This window comes from Harpia harpyja, chromosome 13, assembly GCF_026419915.1.
Source record: "Harpia harpyja isolate bHarHar1 chromosome 13, bHarHar1 primary haplotype, whole genome shotgun sequence".
In the NCBI taxonomy this organism is placed as follows: domain Eukaryota; kingdom Metazoa; phylum Chordata; class Aves; order Accipitriformes; family Accipitridae; genus Harpia; species Harpia harpyja.
In genome coordinates this window covers 13391666-13409057 of record NC_068952.1, presented here as the reverse complement: position 1 = coordinate 13409057, position 17392 = coordinate 13391666, and the positions used below count along the sequence as shown (strand labels likewise).

At 40.8% G+C, this 17392-nt stretch overlaps 1 protein-coding gene across 2 annotated transcripts in view; it reads right to left on the bottom strand.

Moving 5' to 3' along the window:
- Positions 1 to 3093: 3093 nt before the first annotated feature.
- Positions 3094 to 17392, bottom strand: part of BICRAL (BICRA like chromatin remodeling complex associated protein) — a 102433-nt gene continuing 88134 nt past the window's right edge. For both annotated transcript variants that reach the window (XR_008237954.1, XR_008237955.1), the window contains exons 17-19: positions 11063 to 11161; positions 7249 to 7407; positions 3094 to 3818 (exon numbers count right to left, since the gene is read on the bottom strand). The gene's annotated coding sequence lies outside the window, so the exon portion shown is untranslated. The remainder of the gene's footprint in view (positions 3819 to 7248; positions 7408 to 11062; positions 11162 to 17392) is intronic.

The following is a 17392-nucleotide window of genomic DNA, read 5'->3' as shown; positions in this document are numbered from 1 at the left end:
GAGGGGACTGGGAGACTGTGGTAACACGTGTGGTGACGGGGGAGGCTGAGACCAGGAAGGAGGAGGAGAGGAGTCAGATGGAAGCTGAGCCTGGGGAAGGGGGAGGAAAGGTGTTTCCTTAAGTGTTCATTTAATTGTCCTTTCTTCTCAATACATGAATCAGTAATTAAAAGTTTATGCTAACTGGCAACAAATTAAATTAAGTAAAATTCCCCAAGTCGAGACTATTTCGCCCACGACAAACTTAACATTTAGGAAAATCCTTATCTGTCCCTTTCTAGTGTTATCACTGAGCCTTTCCAGCGTATTTGTTACATGACGGGATCTTTAGCTGCATGGCTGTAGGCCACCTTCACCACCGAACCCTGCCACATCCACTATGAGTAATTTAACCATGAGTGAAGAGAAAGTGTCTTCATATGACAATGGACTTTTTTTCTTTTTTAACCAAGCTTACTTCAAATCTTTCAGAAATCAGAATTGGGAATTGACAACTTAGCATTTTCAATGGTACTTCTAGTAGCTTCAGAATACAATACCCAAAAGCATTTTACCACCTGGTATCAAAGAAGAAATCACCTTGGTAATAGCTGAGCAAAACTGAAATTTTCAACACCCAGGAAATGCCAATGCTTCATATAATTCAGACTTTATAAGCTAAAACATTTCTGAAAAATGTATTTGAATTCTGGTTTCTATAAGAAGGTGATAATTTCATCAAATAAGGCAAGGTTTTTTAGGGTAGATGTGAAAAGATATATTTCTGGCCCAAATGCTCAAACCTCTGGCTTTGTCAGGTCTCTGATTCAAAGCCTGTGGCTACAAATACTTTTTTTGTAATACTTAAGAGTTAAAATATAAATGAAGCAGTGTATTTTTTCCCTTTGCATTACTCTGAAAAATGCTAGAATATGTTGGTGTATTTTTTGTCCAAGCAAACACATTCTGCTTGATGCAGACACCTGACAAAATTTAAACCTAACAGTTAAGTGTGGCAAAGCTAAAGTGACTGAAAACAGGGTCTTATTTAACAGGGTCTTAAAAGAATAGTTTTATGAAAATGGACAGAAGAGTCAGGCAAATTCAGTAACTGGGCAACTTATTAGGACCATAATTCATTTGGATGCCAAAGAGTAAATTAGAATATTTCAGGAGCTTTTGGTGTCCTTGAAGAAGTGCAGTTTCACAACAATCAGAAAGAAGGGGAAAAAATAGGACCATCTTGCAGAGCTGGCACATCCCCCTGAAAGTTCACAATAGAAAACCAAGCTGCAATGGGCCTACACCAATCAAAAAAACCTATAAAGACTGAGACTGGGAGATGGCACTATAAAAATCGTAATCAGACTCAGGAACCAGACTGAGTGAATTACATGTTGGCCTTTGAGCAGCAAATCAAAACAATCAGCTGAGAAATCCAAGAAGCGATTGAACATTGACCATTGGAAACTAAGAGCAGCAGCAATTCACCGAGATTTTTCATTTTTTTAAAGTGAACTCAAGTAAGGCTAGTAAAACTCAGCAATTGCTAACATACCACCATAACTACAGGTTTAATAATGTCTCATAAACTTTAAGAATTTGAAATTCATTGCTGCGGAGCGGCTTATGCATTCAGTTTGCAACACACCCATTTTCACACTCAAAGACATCAGAAAAGCAGATGAAAGTTTATTTTTCTTTTGATAAAGAAGTTAAGCAGATTTTGGCAGCTTGCCATCAATTTGACCCCATCCCCCAACCTCCCCCCTGCCCAAACACTATAAATTAATCTTACGCTGGTTGAGGAAAAAAAAAAAACTGAAAAACTTCCAACATTCAAGTCCTTTGGCTGAACCTCTCAGGGGCATATCCCATGGTGACAATCTTTAGTCTTGATTATCTCAGCTGGCCTCTTCCCCAAAACTATGCCTATAGCGCAAGCTTCTCCCTTAAACTCCAATTCCATTTTCCCTCGGTCTTGATATTACCATCAACTATAATTTCTCGTTCAGACTCTGCAGAAATACCCACTATGACTCTCTTCTGGACTAGCTGCTGGTCTCCACACAAGCACATTTGCAGAGTAACTTCACTCAGCTGAAGTCGCTCCAGTTTTCCACTATGAAACCTAAGAGCAGACTACTGGCCCTACAGAGTTAGTCCCACAGATTAGCAATTAAATCCAGGAATTATGCAGGGAGGAAAAGGTTTCAGTTGATTTTGACTGCAAGGAAAATTAGATGAAGATTTTTATAACTGGTCCACATAGCAATGAATATACAAACAGTGAAGAAATAATACAAGGGGACTCCCACTTTACACATACATGTAAGTGCAATGCACACAGGCTACTTTAGGCCAGATTTTAACTTAATCCTAAGAATACTGACATCCCAATCTTCCTTTTGGAAGTTTAACCATTTTTTTCTGATAGTGATTCTGCAGCAATTTCCTATAATGCTAGATCCCCAGCTTCCTCACTTATAGACGTGACTGCCTGAAATTATTTTTCAGGACAGATTGAAAATGGAGGAAAGTTTCAGAGTTTCTAGTAAGTCTGAACTTTGTGAAACAAAAAGCTGGTTGTTACACCACTCTATGAAAAAATATTTATATTGGCTCTGGCTTTAAGGTTACATTTCTCAGTTCATGCAAGTGGCAGGAAACATGCAGAATCTAATCAAGAGATAGTCCACAAGGCTTGTTAAATGAAATGTTAAATAAAGACTTGTTATGAAAACAAAAAGATGCAACTCAGGAAATGAGCTTGGTCATCTCACAACTCTGTTGTTCCACAGCCAAGCACTGGCTAAACATTAGATTATCATTATAAACAATACACAGGGAAAAAACTGCATTCAGGATTTACCCTAAAAGTAAATTTGAAGAGCACCTAAGTGAATTATGAGGCTCAGCTTTATTTTCAAATCAGACTTAAAAGACTAATTCAGATCTTATGAAAACCACTGAATGTAGGCTTCCAAGTCATGCACTTTTGAAGCATTTAACCAAAATCCAAAATACAGGTTTATGCATGAGCCAGAAAAACCTGCAAGAAAATATATTTACAAAATGTGAACTCATATACAAGAAAAATCTTTTCACATGGAAGAGTCCTTCTTTGAGGAGGAAACTCTCTTTATTTTTCAATGCAGAAGGTCAGTGTTACCAGAAAATAAATAACATGAAAGAGGCGGAAGAGGACAGGGGAAATTGCTCCGCAGAAGAAAAACAAAGAACAGCAGTCACAAACTTCTCATGAACTCCTGAACTACCAAGTTAACCAAGGTAATCTGTTGCTATCCTCCATATTGCTGGTCCAGCCCTTCTTTCGTTTCTTTGGCCTCACTGCTGTAACTTTCGTACATTTGTAAGGGTGAACTATGTATTAGCACAGTGAATACGATCTCTGAGCTTCCAGTGGGGTTCTCAAACTGGTACACATCAGTCTCAGACCAAGCATTTCTTCAGATTATACAAGCGCAACAGCAGTGTCTCGTATTAAGAGTGTTGCCTCTGTTTTTATTTGACAGCATGATTGCATTCTCATTTGGGGAGAGCCTGTACAATGGGATGGCTTTTGAGCTTGACTCCCATGTGCACTCTTAACTCCTAACGTGGTGAAATCAATAGCTATTTTTATTTCATCTGGCAGGGAGTTTTGCAGTCAATGTAGGATTGCATCTCCTGTGACCACAGGGTTTCTCAGATTTCCCAACAGCTTAATTGCTCTATGCTACGCGAGGTTGCATTTTCAGAGAGAGAAGGAGCTATCTCATACAGCCAGAGGTCTGCAAACCAGCCAGCATTCTTGAAATGTAGTCTTTGTTCAGTGGCTAGCAGGAAAAGAAAATCAGTAAAGTTTCATTGGATAAAGAACCATAACCAAATAAAGATCTTATGCTTAAAAATTACTATCAGTCTGATAAAATTAAACTAATGAAGTAAAGGAAGTTTAAAGCAAAACCTAAAACTTTCAGTGAAAACTCAACTATGGTGGAATGATTTGTTTAAGTATCTTCAGTATCTTCACTGCTGACATTAAAATTCCATATCCCCTTGATTTCTGGAAGGAGGAAAAGGGGAAAGAAGAAAAAGAAAAAGACAACCAAGTGAGTTGGTTGTCTGGACAATCAATGAAACCTGGACAATCAATGAAAACAAGCACTTGGTTTGTTTTTACTTTCCTCTCTTCCTGAATGAATTAATGAAACTGTTGAACTTTGGCCTCTTCTTCAGGCTAGAGCAGCAAGAAGACTGGCTGACTTAATATCCCCCACAGCCCATAGCAATGCTGATGGAAAATTTTAATGTGAGAACACTGTGTGCTCATTTGGCATTGCATTCCCTAGAGAGAATATGGTAGACAGCGTATAGATTAAATTTAGCTGGAATTGGACATTAAGAAGCACATACTTGGTGCCTTGATAGTAAAGATCAAAAAAGGTCACTCTATACTTGGTTTCCTTTGTAGGTTTATAATGCCTTTGCCTTTCTCATTCCTTTTTTTCTTTTTATGGCATAATTGTTTCATAGCAGACAACCATTTTGTCTTTCTTAGTGATGCTAGTTAGACAATATAGGAAGCTTGTGTCAGGAAAATAATCAGGATTCTCTGAAGCACTCTTGAAGTCCTTTCAGCATGCCTCATAATTGATTTCAAGTGTCTGATGAAAAGTCAGGCCCTGTGACACAATTTTTCTTTGGCTTCAAAATCAGACAAAGAAGAATTCCTGCCATAGGAAAATCAAAACTTCAGGTCTGAAATGAGACTTTTCTTGGATTTTCTCTTTGTACATGAAATACCACTATTCAGAGGTATCCTCAGCATTGCACCAGCTAATAATAACACAAGGATAGTGATCTGCAGCTGCTGCTTTGTAGAAAATAAAAAGGCTCGCTTTTAAAGTGCGGTGCCAACAACAGTTTCAGGTCATTTCCCAACTGGCTTTTCCTGTCTGGTATGCCTTTCAGAGTTCTGGCTCTGTTGACACTGCAGGTTAAATGAAACAAAAAATCCAAACAGAAGCCACAAAACTCAGCAACTCAGCCTTTTTGATCTACCTAAGTGTTTTTAAGCCTGCTCATCACCATGGGATCCAAGTGCCCTTTTTCACATTTCAGTGTTTCCAAAAGGGTCAAGCCATGGTAAGACCATAATGCTTGAGTGGCTGTTGCAAGAAAAGATTGCTTTAGAGAAGAAACTAGTCCTCTTCTCCAGAAATAAACCTGAACAGGACAAATTAAAGGTAGAATAGGACAGAAAGGAAAGGGCTGTTTTTCCTTGGCAAAAAGATGAGCAGAGTTGGCAGCATATGGAAGCAGAGTTGTAAAGAGTTGGAAGAAAACGCTTTCCTCTAACCTCCAAGAGCAAAGAGGTCACAGTTCTTTTAAAGGGCTTCCCCTAGGATAATGTGAATATGGACTGTCCCATACTTCACAGATTGAATAACCATCTGAAAGTACAACAATTTGAGATAAAGTGAGATCAGTTTCTTGCATTGACATCTGCTTGGAAATCAACATGGAAAATCTAGTGCAAGGGTCATTTGGCTTGCTTTGTTAATGATAATACTGCCAACATCCAGTACCAAAACAATGAGTAATTTGTAAAGATTTGGCATATTACATCCTGCTTAATAAATTCAAAGATTTGAACATGACAGCATATGGTAATGTGGTAACATAATATTGTAAATTTGCAGAGCCAGATTCAACCCATAAGCAGACCCAACATTGATTTCAATATACATGCTTACTGCAAGCAGAATGAATGAATAATCTGAATACATACTTGGCTGAATACATCCTAACCCCACTATATAGGCAATGAAAAAAATTTGTGCTGCTTCTTTCTAGTTATTTTATGTAGTCATGTAATAAATATATTTTTTCATACATATTGCATCTATATTTTGGCAATGAGAAAAGTATACATTTAAATGCAAGGCAAGATAATTGGTCTTTGAAGACCCGGCATGCTTCAGTTAGCATAAGCTAACAGAAGCACAGTCAAGCCATTCATTCAAAAAAGGCACAGTAACTTTGGGATGAAGGGAAAGTAGTCAAATGAAAGATAAGACCTGCTTGAGTAACCCAATATAGCCAAACAAGAATGGAGAGTACAAACTGGTCAAGGAGACAATGGAGAGAGGGACAAGATAACCAAGCATCAGCTATGGCACAAGGGAGAGGCAAGTTAGTACTGATTTCTTGATTCCCTCCAGCAAATTGCTAGAATGACCACCCACTAGAGTGCCTAAAAAACATCTCTCCATCCATCTTACGCTGTTACTCAGGGAGTCAAAATGAACACCCAGGATAAAAATCCTGATTCTGGAAGTCCCATTGGCAAGATTTTATCGTATATCTTCCCAGAATGAGGGAAGTTTTCCATTATCAGAGACCAGTCATGGCATTTCCACTGGGACAGGCTAACAACCACTGTCATATTCTCCCTCCTACAGAACACCTGATGAGACTGCAGTCAGAGCAGGAACTCATCTGGAAGGACTGTGGACTGGGCATAATGCCGGACAATCCCTACACTTCCACAAGACATAAATGGAGAGGCACAAAACAAATGGACATAGACTAAAAATTCCTGTTCTTGCTCCAAAAATGGGTTAATTTGCTGTGTGAAGAGTGGAAGTTTCCTCTAAAAACAGAGTTTCTCTGTCAGTAGCAAACATGGGAGAAGTGACCCAATGCTATTTTTCTATCCAAGACCCAAGCATGCCTCTTTGGCCACATAGAGAGAGCTGGTGGAGGCAGATGGGGAAGCTGGGCTGTGTGGAGAGATGGCTCACTAATCCTGTCAGGAGAAAAAGTGTTTCATGTCACTCAACAGCATCTCCACAGGGCAGTTACAGGAGAAGCGCTGACAGCCTCTGAAAGGAATTGCATCCAGTCATCCTCCAGCAGGAAGAGGTTGGCTTTGACACAAAGCTTATAGGGTGGGTGAGATGAAAACAGGGGGGAGGGACGTCTGGGCTCCATGTAAGATTTCGCCTTCCTCTGCCCCATGAGGAGACAGGAGAGGAATGCATTAGCAGTCCCAACTGCTTTCAGCTATCCTGTCCTTTCTGACCCCTTCACCAAGCAGCTCTGTATCTCTCTCAATCCCCACCTTTCAAAATTTAAACTTGCTAACCCTGCTGCCAAAAATAAAGACAGAAATAACATCAGGGTTGAAAGCAATTTCAGCATAAGGAAGAGCTGCAGGGACAGACCAGGGATTCTTGCCACATGACACAGAGTACATACCATACCAGAGCACACTCTGATAAGTACATTTTGCAGCCAATTTTACAGACTTGTCCTGCTTTTCTTTAGAAAACGTTTAGTCAGGCTCTTTCAATCACTGGTGGGCTTGAATGATTTTCAGCAGTACAAGCAGTAAGTGTAGACAAAGAGGTGAAACATCTACAGAAGGGATGAAGACACCCAAGACGTCAACAGGGTTAAACAAGAATGCACTTAAATCATATAATAAATGTCTGTATTGGCACAGAGTTACCATCTCCAATGTACAAATCAGAAAACATACAAAATGAATGTAATTTACGTTCTAAGAGCAACAACTCCTTACTGAGTGCATGGATTCACCATCCCCACACCACACCAGAGCACTCGGAGGGACAGGGTATTCAGCTGTGACCAAGGACCTAAATCCTTCTCCCAGAAGACACTTCTAGAGTCATGTTTTTAAAACACATAGGTGTCTAGGAGGTTTATACAGCATTTTTACTGCACCACACAGCCTACTTTCTGCCATCACTCTCAGAGACCCTTGTCTTTCTCTTCTAGGCCCTCAGCACCCCTTTAAAGAGGCAATAATTCTTACCTCAAAAAGCAAGTGAAAATTCTTTTTTTCTGATACTGAATGACAGCACAGAGAGCAGCCCCTTGCCCATCGATGGGGAATAAAATTCAGAGGTCCAGCTGCCCTTTGCTTCAATTGTACTTTAACGTCACCTTTTCCCCAATTTGGCGGATTAAAGCTGAGAGGCTTTACAGGAGACATGTCTGTTACAGTAATGTAATCAATAAATAAAAATAGGAAAGAGAAAGAAAGACTGATTTATTGAAGGCTATTCTTTCCTATAAAGTAAATAACTGAACTTTCAATTTAAGTGGACATTTTTACTGCCAAATAAATCTCCTTGCACAGATATGGGAGGAGCAGAGACTTCATATAGAACACAGAAAAGGAAAAGCTAGAGAAATTCAGATAATGCAAGTGAGTGCATAGGGCCAGACTCTTCATGGATGCTGCTGTTTTGCACCAACCTAGGATTGTTTATATATTCATCTGCCATTGAATGATAATATTATACACTAAGATACAGCAGAAATAAAGAAATTGCTTTAAAGTAAATGAAAAAATAACCACATGCCTATTCAGCAGCCTTCACATCATGAAAACTCCAAAGTTGATACTTGCTTTGCCCAAATAAGGACTACCAAGACTTTTGAAGTAAGCCCCTAAAGTTAGGCACTGCATCTATTTTTATGCTTCTAAATGTCCTCCTCTGAAAAACATTTGAGTACCCAGCACTTCCCCTGGACCACAAAGAGAAGTGGCATTTTTCGGCACTGAACCACTGATCTACCTTTGCAGATTCTGATGGAGATGGGTCTGTGGACTGATATGCACATCCAGAACCAGGGTTCAGGTATGTTCAGTATTGGCCACTACTTGCCTCGTTGTAGAAATCGTCCCAAAGCACCAAAGGCCAAATTATTGTTACTGTACAGAGAGGCCCACTGTAAATGAGAACAGACTGATAGATCTGATGGACCACCACAAGAACAGTATTTGCACCTAGTTTATTACCTGAATCTAGCACTATATTTGGATCCATCCAGTTTCTAGTGAAGAAGACAGCAACCTGAATTTCTTATCACTTCTGAGAAATGTTCAGGCCAAAACCTGGAGTCTTCTCCGTAATATTCTTTGCTGATTTCTGCTCTGCAGTTTCTATATGGTGCAGTGGTAGTAATAATACAATTTCCTCAGTCTACATGGATTCTTTCAACAACCTAGAAAAAGGGAATTTAAAATCTGCCCTCCTGAATTTTCACCAGCTCCACTCTAACTGTCCTTTTCCAATGAACCAAATCTTTCTTCTTTTTTATCTCATTTCCCACAACATCAAAGTACAGTTGACATTCCCTGAAAGTAACATAACAGATATGGGTACACCTAAAACATGGGAACTTGGGAGTGATTTGAAAAGTTTTATGTATGTGAAATAATTGAATTCACACACCAGTGACTTTTATCTCAAAGGATGGCCACACAAATGCTGAGCATGATTCCTAAGTGGTGAGATACTACTGCACTTATTAGATTTCCATCTGATCTGATGGACAGTCTTAACAATTTTACGGAATGTGATATATCCCTCAGGCTTAGAGTGAACTTTGACAGATTGCAATTTTAAAGCTCCAAAACTTGAATTTGCGGAACAGATTTGCAAATCTAAAAATTTTTTGGAATGAACGAAGCAAGGGAATAAGACAACTATGGGAAAGAAAGTTAGGGAGAGGAAAGAAATACATCCTGCAGGTTTTTATATTTTTTTAACTGATTTACTTAATTTTATTTTCAGTTAGTTTAAACACCTACCTCTGAGGCTTCTTCTATTTGTTTCCTTAAAAATTAGTAGTCCTTACTTTAACAGTGAAGAGGTAGTTAAGATTATTCATTATCCAGGTACAAATACAATGGATCTTTCAAAACAAATAGTAGCCTTTTTTATTCTTGGCTCATCTATTTCAAGAGCTCTCTCTGTTTTGTGACTACATATAACAAACCCACATTTCTGTAGCCAAATCAAGTGGATTGTTAACTTTTCTCTAGACTTGGAGCAGGCTTTGAAGTCAGAGAGTCAGACTGATGAAATTAAAATGCAATAGGACATTAGTTCACTGAGTTCATGTACCAGCAAAAATCTGTTTTAAGATTTGAAACTGAAGTTAAAAGCACAATAAAGATACAAATTCCTGCTAATCTGAAAGTTTCTCTTTCTCACCTTGTCATAAAAGCGCTTTGTGCCTGTAACCACAGTCCCTTATCTATCCTCCAGACTCTGCCAAAAGGAAGCTGACACCTCATCAGAAGATATCTGGGGAGAATGGTACTGCTTGAATCCTGCCTCTATCTTCAGAATGATATTTTAGTCTTCAAGGGATGGCAAAGGATTTCCACAGGCAGATGGATCAGCAGAAAATGTAACCGAATAGCTCATAAGCAACATGTCCTCCTCATAACCAGAGAGTTATTTTTCTGTTTCATGTTCTTACTTTTAAGAATTCAGTTGTGACTGTATCTTTGCCTAATACCTGTGAATTTCATTTTCCTAGCTGCTACCCCGGAATTAGAACTGATTGAATAATTATTGTAAATGAAAATAGGTTTTTCCTTCACTGCCAATATTACTCTGGTTTTGCTGTGGTAGTTGCATGACTTTACAGTATTAAATGTTAGCTGTCCCACTTAGCAGAAGCTAAGCACTGTAGTTTTTCTAAGAGATTGGAGAAGGCAAAGTCAGTCACTGCTGAGTGCAAGAGAGTTAAGCCTACTTAGCTACCGTGTGGTAGAAATCTGTAATGCCTGTCTGTAGGACCTTGCAGGGTAAGACTTAGCAGGCACCAGTTATGCTGCAGCAAAAAAAATACCCTTTTGCAGTAAAAACATACACATAGCCACTTCTTTCCTGCTTTCTTATTCTTTAACTATATTTCATTTTTCCACGTTTACATAGCATTTCTGCAAAAGAAATCTCGGACTTTTAAAATTTTTGCTCAGTCATTGGCTTTGACTACTTGTTATATCAAAGTGCAACTTTTCATTGGTGCCCCTTTACTATAGTTTTTGATCCAAGATAAACAGTTCAGCCAGAGCATAGGTAATGATGAATATAGAATAATGAACAATGAAAGACAGATAATAATGATCTTTATTCAAGAACATCTTCTATTGTGCATGGGACAGTCATTAAAAATAATGTTCTCCTAAATACTCAGGAAAAATGAGACTCTGAGTTAGCAAACCATTTAAGCATGTGCTTACCTTTAAGCCTGTAGAAAGTCTTACAAATATTAACTGGAGTAGTCATGTGCCTGGAGTTAAGCATGCTTAGAAATACTTCACTGGACTCAGAGCCAAAACCTGTTTGCATTATGGCTTGGGAATAGCAAAGGACAAAGAACAAAAGGAACGGTTATTCAGACTTTGGACAAATAGCTGTAAATACATTTTTTTGGTGTTATTGAGCCAATATTGGCTCTGTTCAGAATGCACTGCCTGAACACACAGTCCTAGTAATCACAGCTGAAAAACACAGACCATGGACATTTATTGATTTAGACAAGATCACTCCTCACAGGAGAGCCAGCCTCTAGTTTTACAGACCTTTTAATTCCCTGTACACCATTCCTTTCCCTTTTACAAATCTCCTGCTGTGAAACTCTAATGCACTCTTGAGACACTAGGAATCACAGAACTAACTCTGTAAATTGTCCATCAGCCAAAAGAGGAAGCAACTCCCAAGAACAAGGAGTTTAGCTGTTGTTATCCATGCTATGTTTTTGTCCAAGGTATAAAGCAACAGAGTCACCACATAACCCCAGAAACTGAAATGCTATTGCAATAGAGATAATAGCTGCGTATCATTGTTGTTTCTATTGGTGTTATTCTTTAGCCACCCCCCCCCCAAAGGTACCTAATATCTGGTGTGTCTACTGGCCAAAAACATCATTTCTTATTTTAAGCAAATCCAACATTCCATGCAAATGGAAGTAATTTCTGCAGTACAAAAAGTCCTTTCAGAAAATGCTGAACTGATTAGTATTATGGAAAAGTTAAACTAATTACTATAGTGATATAACAAAAAAACAAAGCTAGAAATTAAATACATCCAATTCTTGCAAAAAATGATGGCATATTTCCCATATACACAGTCTTTATACACTTATACCTTACTAAAAGGTATAAGCAAGATAATCATACATCCCCTATCTAACCCGTAAATACATGTCTCTTTGCAAATCCTTAAGGACTAGGAGTGTATCAAAAGCCTGTACAAAATGTTCACGCCTAGGCTTGATTGCTCTTCAGGAACTCACCAAAAGGGCTAGTTTAATCCCTAAAAATGAGGTTCACTAGCACAAGCCTTATCTCAGTCAAGCCCCATGTGAGCCTGAGGCAGAGACCTTTCGCTGGCCCTTCACTCCACGGTAAATTTCACCTTTCGAAAATAGAGGCCATGGGCTCATCTGAACAACACGTGCCCCTTTTTTTGAAGGAAGACTGTCAAGGCCAGAGGGCCAACTCATTAACCTACCCCCCAGCAGTCCCATCTGGATGGTCTTATCCGTAGGAATTCAGTCATTCATTTATTTTTTCAACCACCATTTGTGACAGAGTTTCTTAAAAAGCAGACTCATGACTTATTATTAGCACATGGGCAGGTCAGTGCACAGGTTTATTTGCTGTTAACCAACATCCTAACATGCTGTGTTTAAAATTTCCAAAGGGACTATGAATAGGTTGTAAAAGTAGGAGGTTGAATTTCTGAAGGTAAAAGCTTATGATGGGACCACTGTCAAAGCAAGTCATATTTTGCTCTGATAACCCATGAAAATTGCTATGCAAAGACATATAGTTTATATACACAAGTTCCTGACAATTTCCTTTTTAAAGGTGCTTTGAGGACCAGCCTGTAATACTTCAGTCATGCAAATTAGGGAACAACGGGAAAATAAGCAAGAGTTAAACTTTGAAAGTGTACAATCCACCCAGAAAAGGCAAAAGAAGGGGAGAAGCTAGGGGTCAAGAGAGAGAGGAAGGGAAAGAGGTAAGAGAAAAAGATAATATTCCCACTAAAGCATATGCAGCACAATTCCTGGAGGCTATTAGGGAGAATAAATACTCCCATCAGTCCTGTCAGGGGCAAGCTCCAAGCACAGGGATGTGACCTGTAGGAGGAGGGGAACCTCAATCCATCCCACTCCTACCAGTTTGATGCCAGTGCCAGCAACAGACACCCAGAGCCTGGAGAGGGATCACAGGTCAGCAGAAGAGCACCTCAAGAGCAGCATAAAGGAATTCCAGCCACCACAGCCAGTAAGTCAGCTTCACTGGGGACCCAACTTAAATGCCTCTATGCAAACACAAGTAGCATGGGGAATAAACAAGAGGAGTTAGAGACATGCACACACCTGCAGGGCTATGATTTCATTGGCATCACAGAGACCTGGTGGGATGGCTCCTATGACCGGAGTGTTGGAATGGAAGGATACAGGCTCTTTAGGAAGAACAGGCAGCAGAGTCGAGGAGTGGGTGTTGCCCTCTATGTCAATGACCAGCTGGAGTGCACGGAGCTCCACCTGGGGATGGATGAGGAGCTGACCAAGATCCTATGAGCCAGGATTAAAGGGAGGGCAGGGACAGCTGACATTATAGTGGGGGTCTGCTACAGGCCACCTGACCAGGAAGACCGAGCAGAGGAGGCCCTCTATAGACAGATAGGAGCAGCCTCACATTCACAAGCCCTGGTCCTCATGGGGGACTTCAACCACCCCGATACCTGTTGGAGGGACAACACGACAGGGCATAAGAAATCCGGAAGGTTCCTGGAATGTGTTGATGACGACTTCCTTCTCCAAGTGATGGAGACCTTGTTCTCACCAACAAGGAGGGGCTGGTGGGGAATGTCAAGTTGAAGGGCAGCCTTGGCTGCACTGACCATGAAATGGTGGCATTCAAGATCCTTAGGGCAGCAAGAAGGGCGCACATCAAGCTCACTAACCTGGATGTCAGGAGAGCAAACTTTGGCCTCTTCAGGGATCTGCTTCATAGAGTACCATGGGATACAGCCCTGGAGGGAAGAGGGGCCCAAGAAAGCTGGTTAATATTAAAGGATCACCTCCTCCAAGCTCAGGAGCGATGCATCCCAAAAAGAGGAAGTCAGGCAAAAATGCCAGGAGGCTGCCATGGATGAACAAGCAGATCCTGGACAAACTCAAACACAAAAAGGAAGCCTATAGAGGGTGGAAGCAAGGACAGGTAGCCTGGGAGGAATACAGAGAAATAGTCCAAGCAGCCAGGGATCAGGTTAGGAAAGCTAAAGCCCTGATAGAATTAAATCTGGCCAGGGACATCAAGGGCAACAAGAAAAGCTTCTATAGGTATGCCGGTGATAAAGGAAGACTAAGGAAAATGTGGGCCCTCTCCAGAAGAAAATGGAGACCTGGTTACTTGGGAGATGGAGAATGCTCAGGTACTTAACAACTTGTTTGCCTCGGTCTTCACTGGCAAGTGCTCCAGCCACACCACCCAAGTCACAGAAGGCAAAGGCAGGGACTGGGAGAATGAAGAACCACCCACCACAGGAGAAGATCAGGTTCGAGACCATCTAAGGAACCTGAAGGTGCACAAGTCTATGGGACCTGATGAGATGCATCCGCGGGTCCTGAGGGAACTGGTGGATGAAGTGGTTAAGCCACTATCCATCATATTTGAGAAGTCACGGCAGTCAGAGAAGTTTCTACTGACTGGAAAAGGGGAAACATAGGCCCCATTTTTAAAAAGGGAAAAAAGGAAGACCCAGGGAACTACAGGCCAGTCAGTCTCACCTCTGTGCCCAGCAAGATCATGGAGCAGATCCTCCTGGAAACTATGCTAAGGCACATGGAAAACAAGGAGCTGACTGGTGACAGCCAACACGGCTTCACTAAGGGCAAATCGGGCCTGACAAATTTGGTGGCCTTCTACAACGGGCTTAAAGCATTGGTGGATAAGGGAAGAGCAACTGTCGTCATCTCCCTGGACTTGTCCAAAGCATTTGACACTGTCCCACACAACATCCTTGCCTCTAAATTGGAGAGACATGGATTTGATGGATGAACCACTCAGTGGATAAGGAATTAGCTGGATGGTCGCGCTCAAAGAGTTGCGGTCAACAGCTCGATGTCCAAGTGGAGAGCAGTGATGAGTGGCATTCCTCAGGGGTCAGTATCGGGACTGGCGCTGTTCAACATCTTTGTCAGTGACACGGACAGTGGGATCGACTGCACCCTCAGCAAGTTTGCCGACGACACCAAGCTGTGTGGTGCAGTCAACACGCTGGAGGGAAGGGATGTCATCCAGAGGGACCTTGACAGGCTTGAGAGGTGGGCCTGTGCAAACATCATGAAGTTCAACAAGGCCAAGTCCTGCACATGGGTTGGGGCAATCCCAAGCACAAATACAGGCTAGGCGATGAGTGGATTGAGAGCAGCCCTGCAGAGAAGGACTTGGGGGTGTTGGTTGACAAGAAGCTCAACATGACCCAGCAATGTGTGCTTGCAGCCCAGAAAGCCAACTGTATCCTGGGCTGCACCAAAAGAAGCATGACCAGCAGGTCTAGGGAGGTGATTCTCTCCCTCTACTCCACTCTCGTGAGACCCCACCTGGAGCACTGCGTTCAGCTCTGGGGCCACCAACATAAGAAGGACATGGACCTGTTGGATCGAGTCCAGAGGAGGGCCACAAAGATGATCAGAGGGCTGGAGCACCTCTCTTATGAAGACAGGCTGAGAGAGTTGGGGTTGTTCAGCCTGGAGAAGAGAAGGCTCCAGTGAGACCTTACAGCAGCCTTCCAGTACCTAAAGGGGACCTACAAGAAAGCCGGAGAGGGACTTTTTACAAGGGCGTGTAGTGATAGGAGAAGGACTAATGGCTTTAAACTGAAAGAGGGTAGATTTAGATTAGATGTAAGGAAGAAGTTCTTCACTGTGAGGGTGGTGAGGCACTGGAACAGGTTGCCCAGAGAGGCTGTGGATGCCCCATCCCTGGAATTGTTCAAGGCCAGGTCGGATGGGGCTTTGAGCAACCTGGTCTAATGGAATGTCTCCCTGCCCATGGCAGGGGATTTGGAACTAGATGATCTTTAAGGTGCCCTCCAACCCAAACCATTCTGTGATTCTATGATTCTATGATGCTGGCAGGAATGCTTGGAAGGGAAGATCCCATTTTCTACCTGGGATATGTATCAGATCCTAGTCTATTCACACCTTCAAGAGTGGAAACACTTGCTAAAGTACCTGTGTCCCTTATTGTCGACATACATTGCATGCACACAGCTGGACACCACATCCCAGGAAAGTATTCCTAGTGGAAGAAAAAATACAGCATCACCTCCAGAAAAGATTATCTACTTGCTTGCATTCATCTTGTGCAGAGCACTGAAAAGTCTAGAAAGAGATAAATGTCTGTTATACGGGGATTTACACATTTCATCCAGACAATTGACTTAAATTTCAAGCATGAGGCCAGAATTGATCATTTATCAAGTTCATCTTCATGATGTATTTAGTGTCTAACTATAATACCTTCAATTGCTTTCACAGTTTGCAGACCACAGGGCAGGTGGAGAGCACCTGTTAAGAATCAAGAATTGAAAAAGAGGTATGCAGTAGATTGGAGTTATAAATATTGGCTCCAATCCTGTAAATGCTTGGCATCCCCTGAGCACCAGTGAGAATGAAGCTAGAACTGGCCACCTTAGTGGTCTGATGATTGTCTATCTGCTTTAAGCAAAGACTACCTTCTTAATTCATTGAGAGGCATGCAAAAGGATTAAATGCTCAGCATGGTCCACTATTTTCATCCTAATGAAACAAAGGATCAAATGAAGGTAACTTGATTATAGCATTAACTTAAATTGTTGGGATATCTAGTGGCTTCCTTTCACCACTAGTGCCTTGATGTTTAATCATCACTGAGAAACTTTTGTTTTGATTGTCACTTTTTGTAATGCTCCTGCCAAAAGCAAGTATTAAAAAAAAAAAAAAATCACAGCTCAGATATGTCTCCACCCTCATATACAAGATAGCTTTTTAAATCATGAGCTTTTCCAGCCAGTTAAGAGTCAGAATCTTATTTTCTTTCTTGAATGAATGAAAGAAAGCATAATTTATCAAGTAATACTCTGATGTCAGCAGCACTAGGTAAAACTGTGAAACCTCCGATCAAACTGAAGATTTAGTAAGTAAACATCTTTAAAGCTAAATTTCCCAAAGTTCTGCATCTTAAACTTCAAAACTGAACATTTGTAATAAATTTTATTTTGCTAAACTTAAGTACAAATAATAGAGAAAATACTCAAAACTATATGGGGTTTAGAATACAAATCCTGCTGACTTTGGACAAAATCTATACTCTTAAATTTCTTGAGCATACTTTCAAAGCTTTGCCTGTTTTGTAAATGACCACCATCAATTTTTAACATTTGCTTTGCTTTTCCAGCTATTCCTCCTACTTACTTAATCTAATTTCATTTTCACTGAATCTTTTCTCTAAATCAGTTTAACTGTAAATAAAGTGGGCAAACTGCTCATTCTTAAAAGCAAAGGGTGC